Source organism: Macrobrachium nipponense, chromosome 33 (assembly GCF_015104395.2).
Source record: "Macrobrachium nipponense isolate FS-2020 chromosome 33, ASM1510439v2, whole genome shotgun sequence".
Taxonomy (NCBI): domain Eukaryota; kingdom Metazoa; phylum Arthropoda; class Malacostraca; order Decapoda; family Palaemonidae; genus Macrobrachium; species Macrobrachium nipponense.
In genome coordinates this window covers 55,024,877-55,039,581 of record NC_087219.1, presented here as the reverse complement: position 1 = coordinate 55,039,581, position 14,705 = coordinate 55,024,877, and the positions used below count along the sequence as shown (strand labels likewise).

Sequence of the window (14,705 nt, the reverse complement as noted above, 5' to 3'; positions counted from 1 at the left end):
GGAATGTCTCTAAAATGCACATCTATTCATATGTGTACATCTTGATTTAAATGCTTTTAATAATATTCATTTACGTATTTTATTCATATTGCAATCTTATGTTTCTGTTGAATCTAAATGTTGCACGAAAATGGCAGGTAAAACCATAATCCGCTCGATAATATCAAATTTCCCTCAAAGATGCCGTTTTCATTTATTCCTGAAAGCATGTCACAGGAATTTAAGTCAATAAGGCCACAAGCTCTTGTTATCTCTGGGGATTTTCAGCCGAAACGGACGTTCACCTTAACCTTATTTCGGCCCCTTGCTGAATAAGGCTGGAACTCAAAACGGACACAGTAATAAGAAGACCTAATGGAACATCCAACGTCATTGGAACGTATGCGCCAAGATAAATACCGTCTATCCAACAAAGCACCTTCACGGATACCGACAGTAACCGACCGTGAAATAGGTTGGGCATCCTATCTGGCTCCACAATGCCTTGTCAGAGCGAGCATTTTCTTTCCATTTTTACTGTAACTCCCGCGAACGCTGGAGTGACAACCATTCCAGAAGTTTGAACTTATCTTCGCCACTGGAAAAAGGTTCTTTAAGGCTAACCCCCTCCCTCCCTCCATCCACCCCTCCCTGCTCCTTCTCTCCAGGCGCTGTCTCCGCCCCCCCCCCCCCCCCCCCCCCCCCCCCCCCCCCCCCCTCCGGCATCCTTACCCCTCTCACTTCCTTCCAGGTCTTTCTTTACCCCTACAGCTGACCATGGAAACCCGGTGGGTGTTCGGGCTTTTGGAAAACTCGTTTTTTGTTGTCATTATTGTATTGTGACGTTGGTCGTCACTGCCTTCCAAAGACCGATTCTTCTTCAACGAGGTGCTGTTTGTTTAAGGTCGTTAGCAGAAGGATTACTATTCATCATGATAACGAACATTAAGGGTGTTGATGCTCGATGTACCTTTCCGCCATTATAGACATGAGATGAATTGATTGAAGAGGCGGAGAGGTTGACGAAGGAAAGCGAGATTTCGAAAATCTACACACACACGCACACACACACAGTTTTCATATTTTTATCTATTTAATTTATCCTTTTTTTTCTCTCTGTAATTCCCTTTACCTCCTACTTCTTCCTAATGAACACCATATTCTTTGGAAGTTTGAATTTCAAGTCAGTGGCTCCTGCAGACTAGTTCCATATGAACAGGATTCATCCTCTGAATAATAATAATAATAATAATAATAATAATAATAATAATAATAATAATAATAAAGGTTTCCCTTATTGAAAAGAGGATGGCGCCAGATGGCATGAGTCCTCTGGGTTGATGTGAGTCTTGGGATGAGGTGGCAGCCCCATCCCCATATTCCACTCTGGCTACCACCCACCACAATAGACTAACTACCAGGCACGAAGTTCACACACAGCCATAGTCAGCTTATTAGAGATATGGGATTTAATAGAACACACATAAGGATTTCTGGCACCTCTGAGAATCGACATAAACATCTATGGTGATATATATATGTATATATATATATAAATACACACACACACACATATATATAATATATATATATATATATATATATATATATATATATATATATATATATATATATATATCTGTAATGTACTGGTCACTTTTTACCAGATTCGTATGCAATTTTGATTAACCATAATGCCCTCTTAACTTCTCGATCCCTTCACACTTCGTAATCGCTTGTCACTATTGAGCCTGAGTACAGACGAAGAAAGAAGTGAAGATAATCTGATCCCCGGCCGAGGATCGAACTCGCGTCTGTGGTATCAGAACGAGGTGACGATAATTACCTGGCCACGAGACAGATATTCGCTGGATCTATGGTGAAGTTAGAGAGGTTGGACAGCTAAGTGTTCAAGACCGTTCAAGGCATTTGGTTCGGATGAAAAGAAGCTGAAATGGGTCCAAGATAATCAAGTATCAAATAATCGCGCTGGATTTTACCAATGAAACAACAATTGTCCTGTGTTTAGAAATATTCGTTGGAGAGATTTGACTCTCCAGTGGAATGAGATTTCCGTGTGACTCAGTCAACCCTGGGACCTACTGATTAGCATGGAATTCGAACCTCCCAACTAGCAGGAAACAAATTAAATATAAGCATTTATTTTTGTCGATGATGTGAGACGTCACAGGAAGCTCTGTGGACGCATGGACAAAGCAAGTGGGACAGAAAGAAAGGGAGATTGAATATTCAGAGAGAGAGAGAGAGAGAGAGAGAGAGAGCGAGAGAGAGAGAGAGCAATCGTTTAGATGACTTCCGCCCTGAAAGTGGAAAAGGTAACGCTATGAAACTCAACGGAAAGGAGAGAGAGAGAGAGACCTGTATGTTTACGAGAGAGAGAGAGAGAGAGAGAGAGACGGTAGGGATTCCAGCCTCCAGTGATTCAACAGCATCGGCGGAAGGTGGTGGCGCTGCTGGCGTTCCAGACTATGGACCGTGACTGGAAAAGAGAAATCCGCGTCTTATATGATTAACAAATTGGTTCTTTCCTTTTGTTTCTCTTGCTCTGAACTGTCGCGTTTAACAAAGTCATTCGGAGTGTTTTTAAAAGAAAAAAAACGTGGCTACTCGAATTAGTGAGATAAATTTCGCAACTCATACAGTGAGTGCTTTGCAATACATATCGAAGAGAAATTGGTACAAGGTGTCGAAATTCACGAACTGTTAGTTTTGAACGAATGCCTCCAATTATGACGTCATGAACTGGAAGTGATGACTGATAAATCTGTAAAGACAGAGAAAAGAGTTGGCAGTTTTAGTGTTCGACAATCAACAGGTAAGATGTGCTGCGGCGAAAGTGCTGGTAAAATCTGGGGATCATTTTCATGATGGTAAATGCCCAGTTTTCTACATGGCCCAGTGTCATTTACTTTTCTTTGTGATGATTTGATGAAGGAATTAAAGGGCATTTATGCATTTCTGTCTGGAATAATCATATGTAGCTCTGTCTATTCAAAGTCTTCTGGATCCGTAATTCATTCATAGCTTTCTTTTTTCGTTGAGCATGTCTAAGGTCTGGGTTTTGTACAAATGTTTCATATCATCTGACTCAAATTTTCAAACAACTTTCAGCGCCACTTTTCTTCCTTCTTTTTTCTTTGGCTATTTAGGATAACAGTGACTCTTTGGCTATTTAGGATAACATAGACTCTTTGGTCTCTAAAGAGTCTCTGTTATCCTAAATAGCCAAAGAGTCACTGTTATCCTAAATAGCCAAAGAGTCACTATTATCCTAAATAACAGTGACTCTTTGGCTATTTAGGATAACAGTGACTCTTTGGGTATTTAGGGTAACAGAGACTCTTTAGCTATTTAGGATACAGAGACTCTTTGGCTATTCAGGATAACAGAGACAGGTTTTGTTTCAAAAACAGAGAAATTGCGTTGCCATAAGATATTGAAATATCTGTCTTTTCAATACCAGCTCTTCAAGAGGAAATGCTGTAACTCATTTCTATTTTAGAAGAAGTCTAAATAACAGCTCATTAATGAAGTACTACTCAAGTTCGCCTGAGCCTAACAAGAAGGGACTTAAACCAATGCATGAACTAAGGAGAGAGAGAGAGAGAGAGAGAGAGAGAGAGAGAGAGAGAGAGAGAGAGACGGCCTTATTCTCTTATCCTAGGACAAATTAAGCTTTCCCTCCGTTCCAACCTCCTCTTCGACTCAGCGACCAGCAAAATGAGAGACGTCAATATCAGACGAAATAGAAGTTAATTACTTTAGTGTGAGACGTTCAACAACAACCACATATAGCCTAATTAGGCCTCCTAAGGCAGAAGTTCCAGGAACTGCGTCTCTGGACTCCAAAGGCAGTCCAAAGGTTTACGTTTGATTCAACGTCGCCACGTAACTATGCGGAGAACTATGCTGCCCACGAGAGACGTTGTCCTTAGTTACGTGTACGAGTCCCCGTGATCGACACTAACTTCAACACAACTGCTAAGCTCGTTTTCGCGTTGCCCTTCAGATGATGTCATGACCGTAGGGAAAACTATAATTAAGATATGTAGATTCTATCGTTAGAGCCATGATTACGCGCGTTGTATCAAAGTTCGAAGCGGTTGTTTCGGCTTAAATTCTATAATGATATCCATACAATTGAAACAGAGCTTTCAATTTTCAGTATCCGTTAACTTTTAAGTATAGATATAATGTATGAAACTACCACATATATTCTTTATATCCTTTACTTCCTGAGCTCTTCCTGAGTTGCTTTACTTTTCAAGACATCTCAGGTTTTCTTAGAATAGGAAAGCAAAAGAAATTTCGGTTCTATTTTGTTAACATTACTGTATTACTTTTGACGGAGGAACAAGTTATGGACAAACTATCGGAGACATTCAGGCATACATGTGGAATTTATACAGATTCACATACATCTGCCAGGTCTATGTCTAATGAGTCTGTCAAGGTCTTCGCCAGCCTGTCTCTCGGCATGGAATTGCCTTTGACAAAGGAAGGGATACCATCCTTCTGTGGTCATCTGTTTACGGAAGACTACGGCAAATCCTGTAGTGCTTGCCTACAGAAAACCACAGGAAAATTAAATCGATCAAGCTATCATTACATTGAAGCGAATTGTTCATAAATTCAAATAATTTGTGTGTGGGAAATGTTTCGCATACAACCACCAGCCCCTTCTTGTTTTGGAAACTCTGTTGCCAGGCTGGACCTCTCTAGGAATTACTGGCGAGCAGTATTGCACTTGGCAATGATTTTCTCATCCCGTTGGCTCTCAGGCCTCATTGTGAGCCATTTCCGCTCACCAGGAACCATTATGTCACTGTTCAGCGCCGTCTCCGTCGAGTCACTTGGAACTTGACGATTTGCGTTTATTGCCTCAATAGATTCGTTGGATGAGTGGTTTACGTGCTCGCCTACCGATTCGGTGGTCTCGAGTTCGTTTCCTCGCACTGCCAACAAGAAATCAGAGGAATTTGTTCCTAGAGATTAAAAACTAATTTCTCGGTATAATGTGGTTTGAATCCCACAATAAGCTGTAGGTCCCGTTGCTAGGTAACCAATGGGTTTCTAGCAACGTAAAAATATCTAATCCTTCGAGCCAGCCCTAGGAGACCTGGTTAAACTAAGATAATGGTTAACTTAACGCAGATGATTTACTTCTGTGAGCATGTGCGTGTGATATACGCTGCTACAGACAGAAAAAAAAAACTAAACTAAAAAACCAGTAATGCTTCTAAATTTAGTCAGCAGTAAAAAGGATTTATGGAGCAGTGACTTAATGAAAGGACCTCACCATTTCGGCGACAGCTTCAATATTTGTGATGAAAGTGCTTGAACGCCGTCATTCCAAAGAGTGGAATGTTGTTACCAGTTCATTTTCGAACTCGTAAGATTTCATCATGCATTTTTTTTTTAATAAACGTTCGATATTTGCGCAGACTAGTCATGTCGGCTTAATGTGTCATTGTGAACGAAAAAGGTTTACTATGTTATTCTTCTGAAGAGTGTAGCTAGATTTCAAAATTTTCAAAGATCTACGTCAGTACAAAATGGATTTTTTTTTCATCTCTCTTACACAGTGATCCTCTTCATACGGAATGTCACTATACTCGGTTTTTTTCCATCTGTCCACCCGCCTGTGGTGTTTGCGTATGGTAACACTGCGTCCTGGGTTTTAGATAGTTACATTGAGCTTACATTCAACAATAATAACAATATCATATTTCGAATATTAACGGTGTAATTCGCATACAGTAAATTATTTAAAAAAATTTCAGTTGCAAATGTACACCCAGATATCCTTTTATTTCCCTAAAACTTACACATAGCGTAACTATCTAAAGCCCGGGACGCATTGTTACCATATGCAAACACCATGGCGGGTGGACAGATGGAAAAAAACAGAGTAAAGCCCCCCTTTGGACAATTTATGAAGTGTTGTCCCTGACCTTACAGAGGGAGACTCTTCCAAACCCTTCAGGCTCTCAGCCCATTTTACTCTCTCTTTTACTTCTCTTCAGGATGTGCTGGTGAAGCCAGGTGATTGTCCTCGCTTCCGGAATCTACTTTAAAAAACAGGTAAAAATGCTCCAAAGTTTCCTCAGCTTAAACGAGTTTTCTGTCCGATGGTGGCCTCAACCACGGTCGAGGTGGGGTCTATGTCATTGGTGCTTATAGTGTTCCCAGACGTGCGATTATAGCTAAATTTAACCTTAAATTAAATAAAAAACTACTGGGGCTAGAGGGCTGCAATTTGGTATGTTTGATGATTGGAGGGTGCATTATCAACATACCAATTTGCAGCCCTCTAGCCTCGGTAGTTTTTAGGATTTGAGGGCGGATGGCAGACAAAGCCAACACAATAGTTTTCTTTACAGAAAGCTAAAACTCAAGCTAATTATACCTATATCAAGTTACTAAACCTCGGCCCTGAGGCAGGCCATTCGTAAGCTGAAGCAATAATTCTTCTTTCATCATTATACAAATTTCGGTGTATATAAATTGTGCCAGTTTCGAATTGTCTAAGCAATTCAATCTTGAGAGATTTTCTTTGAAATTCTCCTGATGTGCCAAATCAGCCTTTGAGAATAGTCAAGATATAAGATGTCCTTCAGATAAGTTAGTGTGGTCTTTGCCTGGCATACATTCTACATTTGGCTCATTTTTCATCCAGCTTCTCAAACAACTACATATCTGCCTTCGTGAAATTCATGATAGGTAGGCGGTTTCTCTTTTAAGGTGAATTTACACTAGGATTCACCCCACACTGCATGCGTAAGACTCATCACCAACTCCTCTCAAATTCTTGTTAGCCCCGCCTACTGGACTGCTCATCAAGAGTCATGTCACACCACTAAGTCACCCTAATGAGCAGTCCAGTAGGTAGGGATAACAAGAATTTGGGAGGAGTTGGTGATAAGTCATATGCATGCAGCGTGGGGTGAATTCTACTGTAAATTCACCTCTAGAGAGGTCGAACAGGCAATGTTTTGTGGGTAAATACTAAATTTAGTATTCAATCGTTTGAATTAAACTTAGAAAAGCAAGATAAGACAAGCTTCCGAAAATCTGTATTATATATTATGTCAGTTGATGAAACCTATTCACATGGAACAAGCACACAGGGCCATTGACTTGAAATTCAACCTTGCAAAGAATGTGGGTTTCAACCTCCCACTGCAGACCCGACACTGCAGCAGTAATTGATCATGATACAGAGTCAGCGATTTTTCATCGCCCTGTGGAATTTTCTCTCAGTAATTTTTACATATAATTATTCTTACCATTTGTAAATACTTGATGGATATCCCCACTTCATTTTAACAACCTGGGAAATGTGTGCTGTTTTTATGATGGCAAATTTTCGTGATTTTATTAGTTTTCTGTAGTTCCTCGTTGGATGAGTGGTTTATGTGCTAGTCAACTGATACTGTAGTCGCGAGTTCGACTCCCTACTCTGCCATCGTGGAATCAGAGGAATTTATTTCTGGGATTAGAAAATCACTTCTCGATATACTGTGGTTCGGATCCCACCGTAAGCTGTAGGTCCCGTTGCTAGGTAACCAATTGGTTGCTAGTCACGTAAAAAATATCTAATCCTTCGGGCTGTGGTCTGCTTAAACTAAGGTATACTTAACTTATTAGTTTTCTGCAAAAGAAAACTATTGAGATGGCTATTTGTCTGTGCCCTCAAAGTTTAAATCTACTGAGGCTAGAGGGCTGCAAATTGGTAAGTGGATGATCCATGCGTTTGTTCCATGTGAATAGGTTTCATCTACTGGAATAATAGTAATACAGATTTTCAGTTTAATTCAAACGATTGCATACTAAATTTAGCATTTACCCACAAAACAGTGCCTGTTCGACCTATCTAAAAGAGAAACCGTCTACCTATTGTGACTTTCGCGAAAGCAGATATGTAGATGTTTGAGAAGTTGGATAGTAAAGGAGACAATTGCAGAATGTATATGTCAGTCAAAAGCCACACCAACCTCTCTAAAGGACATCTTAAATCTTAATTGATCAGCCACCTTCCAGTACTTTTGATCCTATTCAAGGTTACAATTAGCCATGATCGTGTGTCTGGCACCGCTATCGTGCTAACAACGTAGGCCACCACCGGGCCGTGGCTGAAAGGTAGTGACTGAGAGTTTCAAGGACTGCGGCTGATAGTTTCATGGCTGAGAGTTTCGTAAAGCATTATACGCTGTACAACAAACTGGATTGCACTGTATAAAACTGAATCTTAATTGACATAACCAAGGTGTAAGGACCAGCATAATTCGGGAATAAGGACAAACTTTTCTGCTTGCTAGTCTCTTAAAATACCTCCTTTAATCCAAGTCATGGTTCCTTTGCTGCGTATTGCAATAAAGTCCTTTTATAGATAATGATCAAAAGTTACTCGGAGAAAACATATGGGAAACGTAGGACGCTCCCTCGAGAGGAGATTCATTCCAGAAGTTTCTACAAAGTGAGAGATCTTAAAGAAATATGAGGGAGGATCGGGAGATGTTCATGAGACCTTTCACAGCAGTATTATAAATAACTTAAAGTTCAATAAACAATGAAATAATGCTAAAGAAATGCAAGTCCTATCGTTAAAATAAGAACCACATTCAAAGATTAAAGAGATTAAAGAGAAAATACATATCAATGACAAGAGTCAGTACTTATGATATGAAATATCTATCTCACTATAGTACGTCGAGAAAATACTCCAGTCCTTATGACATCATCTTATGACCTTTCCATAAATGAGAAAAAGTCAGGACTTATGACAGTTAAAAACAGCATACAATCCTTCACTCAAAAACTGTATCTACCTGTTGCACGAATTTTGAACTTTCATTCTAATCAATGGAAACCATAACTATACTCTGTTTTTTCTTTTTTCCATCTGTCCATCCGCCTGTGGTGTTTGCGTATGGTAACACTGTGTCCCGGGCTTTAGATAGTTACGCTATGTGTAAGTTTAAGGTAAATAAAAGGATATCTAGGTGTACATTTGCGACTGAAAAGTGTTTTAATAATTTACTGTATGTGAATTACACCGTTAATATTCGAAATCGGATTTTATTATTATTGATGAGTGTAAGCTGAATGTAACTATCCAAAGACCGGGACGCAGTGTTACCATACGCAAACACAACAGGCGGGTGGACAGATGGAAAAAAACCGAGTATAATAATAATGGAATCAGGCCTCGATTTCTTCGCACAGAATTTCATTGCCTCTCAACGAACATTCTCTATCTTATTCGACCCCCCCAACCTTTTACAGCGGCGTTTTACGAAAGGCAGATAGATCCCCATGTCATAAGCGCGTCGTGTTTTTCACGAAAGCGAGCGTTTATTTTTTCGTTTTTTTTTTTTTTTTTACATCAAAAGAGCGGCTGAAATTTGTATCATAAGCGCGTTAGCCAGACTTTTCCGTCCGTTGCCCCCTGCTCACTAGTCCAGTGCTACCAGGCCTTGAAAAATCTTTCAAGATCTAGAAACACTAAAAACTTGAAATGGAAAATGTGAAAACCTCCGAATCCTTGAAAATTATGCACAAAAACGCCTGAAACAGACAATCCAGGGAAAAAATGAATGCAGGTTTCGGTCAGACAGTTGTTCAGTGTTCTTTTCACAACTTTCTTGTCAGATATGCGAGAGGTTTCATTTAGAGGAAGACATTGTCATTGCCTTGTCGCACAACATGGAGCTAATGGAAGCAACAAGTGATGAAAGACAGCTGAGGTCCATCATTAAACTTGCCCCGAACTTTCTTTCTTCAGTGTCTGAGCATCAGCTTGACGACTTACAGGAAGAATGGAGGGTCCTTATTTGGGCAAAGGAGACAGTGCATCCCGTGCTTTCTCAGGAAGTACCTGAAATATGACATAATTTAAGGAATAGATTAGATGGAAATGGTTAGGCCAAGATAAGTTTATCGTCTGACTTCATGTGTGGCCTACTTGTATTGCCACACTCTTCTTCAACCTGTGCTGAAAGAATATTTTCCCAGCTAAATCTGGTGAAGACGAAACAAAGGCCGCTCTTTCGATGGCATGTTTTGTCGTGTTTTTTTGGACACGGTTTCAATTCTGAATCCGCGCTTTCGTAATACCCTGTACAGATTGGACATTCAAGCATTAGTCTTTGATTTGCCCTAACTCGAGCTACTTTTGACTGCGTCTCGCCATCTCATAAACGCCAGATTAAGTTTTATCCCAAGATATAGTTTGACATAGCATATTGATAGTACCTACTTCATCAACTGGGGTCCAGGGAATATTCATGAAAAAGATTTTCCACATTGCTAATTGCTAGCAGCCTCACTTTCAAGCTTGGAGAAAGTGTTTGCCCTGTTGAAGTTATCCTTAACTAGCTTGATGATTGATAGGTACCTCAGATGGTTCGTAACTGCCCTGTTCTCTCTCGCTCTTTGTGACATTTATAATGAGTGACGTCAAGCATCTAAAAATGGATATTTATAAAAGAATAAAAAATGGGATCATCCTATTTCATCATTTATTCTCTGTAGTAATGGTTCGTTATAAGGAGAGACAAAATGAGTCACTTCATCTTTATATATATATATATATATATATATATATATATATATATATATATATATATATATGTGTATATATATAATGTGTATATATATATATATATATATATATATATATATGTATATATATATATATGTATATATACATATATATATATATATATGTATAATATATATATATATATATATATATATATATATATATGCATGTGTGTTTATATATCTATAGTATGTATGTATATATATATATATATATATATATATATATATATATATATATGCATGTGTGTTTATATATCTATATGTATATATATGTGTATATATATATATCTATATATATATATATATGTTTATATATGTGTATATATATATACATATGTATATATATATGTATATATATATATCACACACACATATATTATATATATATATATATATATATATATATATATATGTGTGTGTGTGTGTGTATATATCTATATGTATATATATGCATAAGTATATGTATATCTATAAGTAATATAGGTATATGATCTGTATATGTATGTATAGTATATATATATATCCTATATATTTATATATATATATATATATATATATATATATATATATATATAGATATATGTATAATATCGTGTGTGAAAATCAGGACGAATACTCCAACAATGTAATATAGACAAAATTTTCCGTTTTTTTTTTTTACTACAGATATCGAGATGAGCACGAAAAATTCGAAAGAGAGTAAAAAGAAAAAAAAAAAGGCAAGAGTTTGAAAGTGCAAATGGTTCTTCTTTCTTGGGTCGGGTCTTTTCCGCCTCTTTTTAGGCTATGGCCCGCTACCAACTCTCCAAAAATCTTGAGAACCATTTAGCCGTTCGATATGGAATCAATTTAAACATCAAGTTTTGTGTTTTGCTTTGTTTACTTTCTTTTAAATTTCGGCGCCGCTCCCTTTCCTACATTCTCCGTTGTTTCTTTAGATAACATGAGCAATGGACTGTGCACTAGATTATTTGTTTATAACTACGATCTAATTATACTCTGTTTTTTTTCATCTGTCCATCCGCCTGTGGTGTTATCGCATGGTAACACTGCGTTCCGTGCTTTAAATAGTTCCGCTATGTGTAAGTTTTAGGTAAATAAAAGGATATCTGGGTGTGCATTTGTAACTGAAAAGTGTTTTAATAAATTACTGTATGCGAATTACACCGTTAATATTCGAAATAGGATATTATTATTATTGTTGAATGTAAGCTGAATGTAATTATCTCAAGCCCGAGACGCAGTGTTACCATACGCAAACACCACAGGCGGATGGACAGATGAAAAAAAAACTGAGTATAGTTCTAAAGCGAGGAGGTAAGGGGAACATAATTCACCAAATTTCAATCTTGTTTCTTGTGAAAAAGTAGTAGTACAGGTTAAACGTAACATGTTAACTGGGTGGGCGTCTACCCACCTACAAAAATATGTTGCCGACCCACTGATTCATTTCGGGCAAAAGGTCTGTAGGTGGTTTGAGTATAATTAAAACGCCACTTCTTGAAAGTGGCCGAATTTGTCAAACTATTTGTTGCTGTAGCTATAAAAGTATTCAGTAAAATATGACAGAAAAGTTCTTTATCAAACAACAATTTCATCATGTATGAACAATTATTGATAAATTAGACATAAAACTGACGAAATGAGTGTACAGTTTACACGTATGATATCTTATATGCGAACACTCAGAACAAAAGAAAGAAAAATTATATTTTATATGCGACGATTTAGAACAAAAGAAAGATTTTAATAAGTCCAGTGCCCACCCACTTTGTAATCTTTTAATAACTGGTTTCTCTCATGTAACTCTTCCACACAAACTACGTACTTAATGCTTGATTCCACTCTCTGGATAGGAAAGGGAGGTGTGGCAGAAGTCAGTCGCAAAGAAAATCTCAAAGATTGGCAACTCGGAGTCTATCCAAGGCGCGTAACCAAATCATTCTGTGCAGTATTTGGAGCTGCTCTCCTTCCAAGAAGGTCTGGAGCCTTTGAAGTCTGTACATTTTGAAATTCCATGTAACTCGAGATCATACAACTATAGAAGCTTAGAAAATGAAATACTTCGAAATGGAAACATTTTTGGCGTCCGTGTCATTCCGCTCTGTGGAAAAACTTCATAAGAATGATTGTTTTCATGAAAACTCCAGTTGAAGGTGCTCTTCTAAGAAAACATTATATGCAGAAGTGTTATGCAGGTGTGCGTGTGTGTGTGTGTGTGTGTGTGTGTGTGTGTGTGTGATTTTTCTGGAATCATGTTCACCTACGTACATGTAACTTTTGATAAAAAGCCATTGCAATGGCGTAGTTGAACATGATAACAGCTTCTCCTGACCTATGAGGTAGCTTTCTGCGCTCGTGGGGAGGGCTTTTCCATTACCTGAGTGGGGTTTCCAAAATGCTTTCATTTCGAAGTATTACGCCTCTTCTTTTTAATCAGTTATAATTGTAGGATCATGAGTCACATATGGGAAGTTAGGAGGTTGTTTGGATGGAAACAATCGTTTGCCTGTGGTGGGTTGTCGCCTCCTTACTTGTTCGTGATTTTCTGTGATGTAAGTTCACGTCTGTCGTCTTGCATTCATAACGACAGTGGAGTATAGCAGCGAGTCAGGTTCTAGACTGCAAAGCAGCATGGGGACTTGACTCTGGAACAGCAGGTTACCTGTTGTCTACGGCAGTGGGAGGATGCAGTCGTTGGTGGAGCAGTTTGGATCCAGTGAGACAACCAACCTGTTGTTTCTTTGTCTTCGCCGTTAGTTATCCGGGATGTGTCCCTGTTAACAGTCATGGGCGGTTTCGATAACCACTGTGAGTGATTGTCTGTGTGCATCCTCCTTGACAGCGGGGTCTGTCTCACCGCTGGGGTATAGTTATTGTTGCTATGATGCTGTCTAGTTATTATATAATAATATTGGCGCTGCGTGATTTTGATATTCATTGTGGTGATGTTATATTGGCGCTGCGTGATTTTGATATTCATTGCTGTGATGTTATAGTGGTGCTGCGTGATTTTGATATTCATTGCTGTGATGTTATAGTGGTGCTGCGTGATTTTGATATTCATTGCTGTGATGTTATAGTGGTGCTGCGTGATTTGGTATTCATTGCTGTGATGTTATATGGTGCGGCGTGATTTTTATATTCATTGCTGTGATGTTATATTGGCGCTGCGTGATTTGGTATTCATTGCTGTGATGTTATATTGGTGCTGCGTGATTTTGATATTCATTGCTGTGATGTTATAGTGGTGCGGCGTGATTTTGATATTCATTGCTTGTGATGTTATATTGCTGCGTGATTTGGATTCATTGCTGATTGTATATGGTTGCTGCGTGATGATATTCATGCGTGATGTTATATTGGTGCTGCGTGATTTTGATATTCATTGCTGTGATGTTATAGTGGTGCGGCGTGATTTTGATATTCATTGCTGTGATGTTATATTGGCGCTGCGTGATTTGGTATTCATTGCTGTGATGTGCGCTGCTTGTAATATGTTAATTTTTTGGGGTTAGGCAGCTTGAGTGTGTTTTGGATTTTGCTTCTTGATGTAGCTTTTTGTTGATTTAACTAATGTTTATTGTTTGTGTTATTTTACTGTTTTGTTGTTAAGTAACTTGGTTGTGCTACATCTGTAAGTCACTGACTGCTATGTGACTTTATTTATTTAGTTGTGCCCAAACCCCGACTTGCTTGTAAATTTGTAAACAATAACTTAATATTAAGTTATTTTTTGTGGTTTTGTTCCGCTCCTTCCTCCTCCTTTGTTTGTCCCAACTGCTGTCTGTCATTCCAGTCCCATTTCCCCCTTTGCTTTTAAGAACCTGTAGGACTGAGCGCGGTCCATTACATATAGGATTTTAGAATACGCAGACTTTAAGGGCCCTTGGTCCTCTTGGAAGGAGAGAAATGTCAAGTACAGCATGGAATGATTTTCATACAGGGCTTATGGATGGCCCCCGAGTTGCCAATCCTTGAGATATGAAACTGCTTACTCCCGACTTTAAAAAGATATATATATATATATATATATATATATATATATATATATATATATATATATATATATATATATATATATATATACTTTACCA

At 38.3% G+C, this 14,705-nt stretch overlaps 1 protein-coding gene across 1 annotated transcript in view; it reads left to right on the top strand.

Annotated features, from left to right (window-relative positions):
• The first annotated feature begins 2,432 nt into the window (after positions 1-2,432).
• LOC135202749 (uncharacterized) overlaps positions 2,433-14,705 on the top strand; it is a 116,807-nt gene continuing 104,534 nt past the window's right edge. Inside the window, exon 1 of the mRNA XM_064232221.1 lies at positions 2,433-2,815. The gene's annotated coding sequence lies outside the window, so the exon portion shown is untranslated. The remainder of the gene's footprint in view (positions 2,816-14,705) is intronic.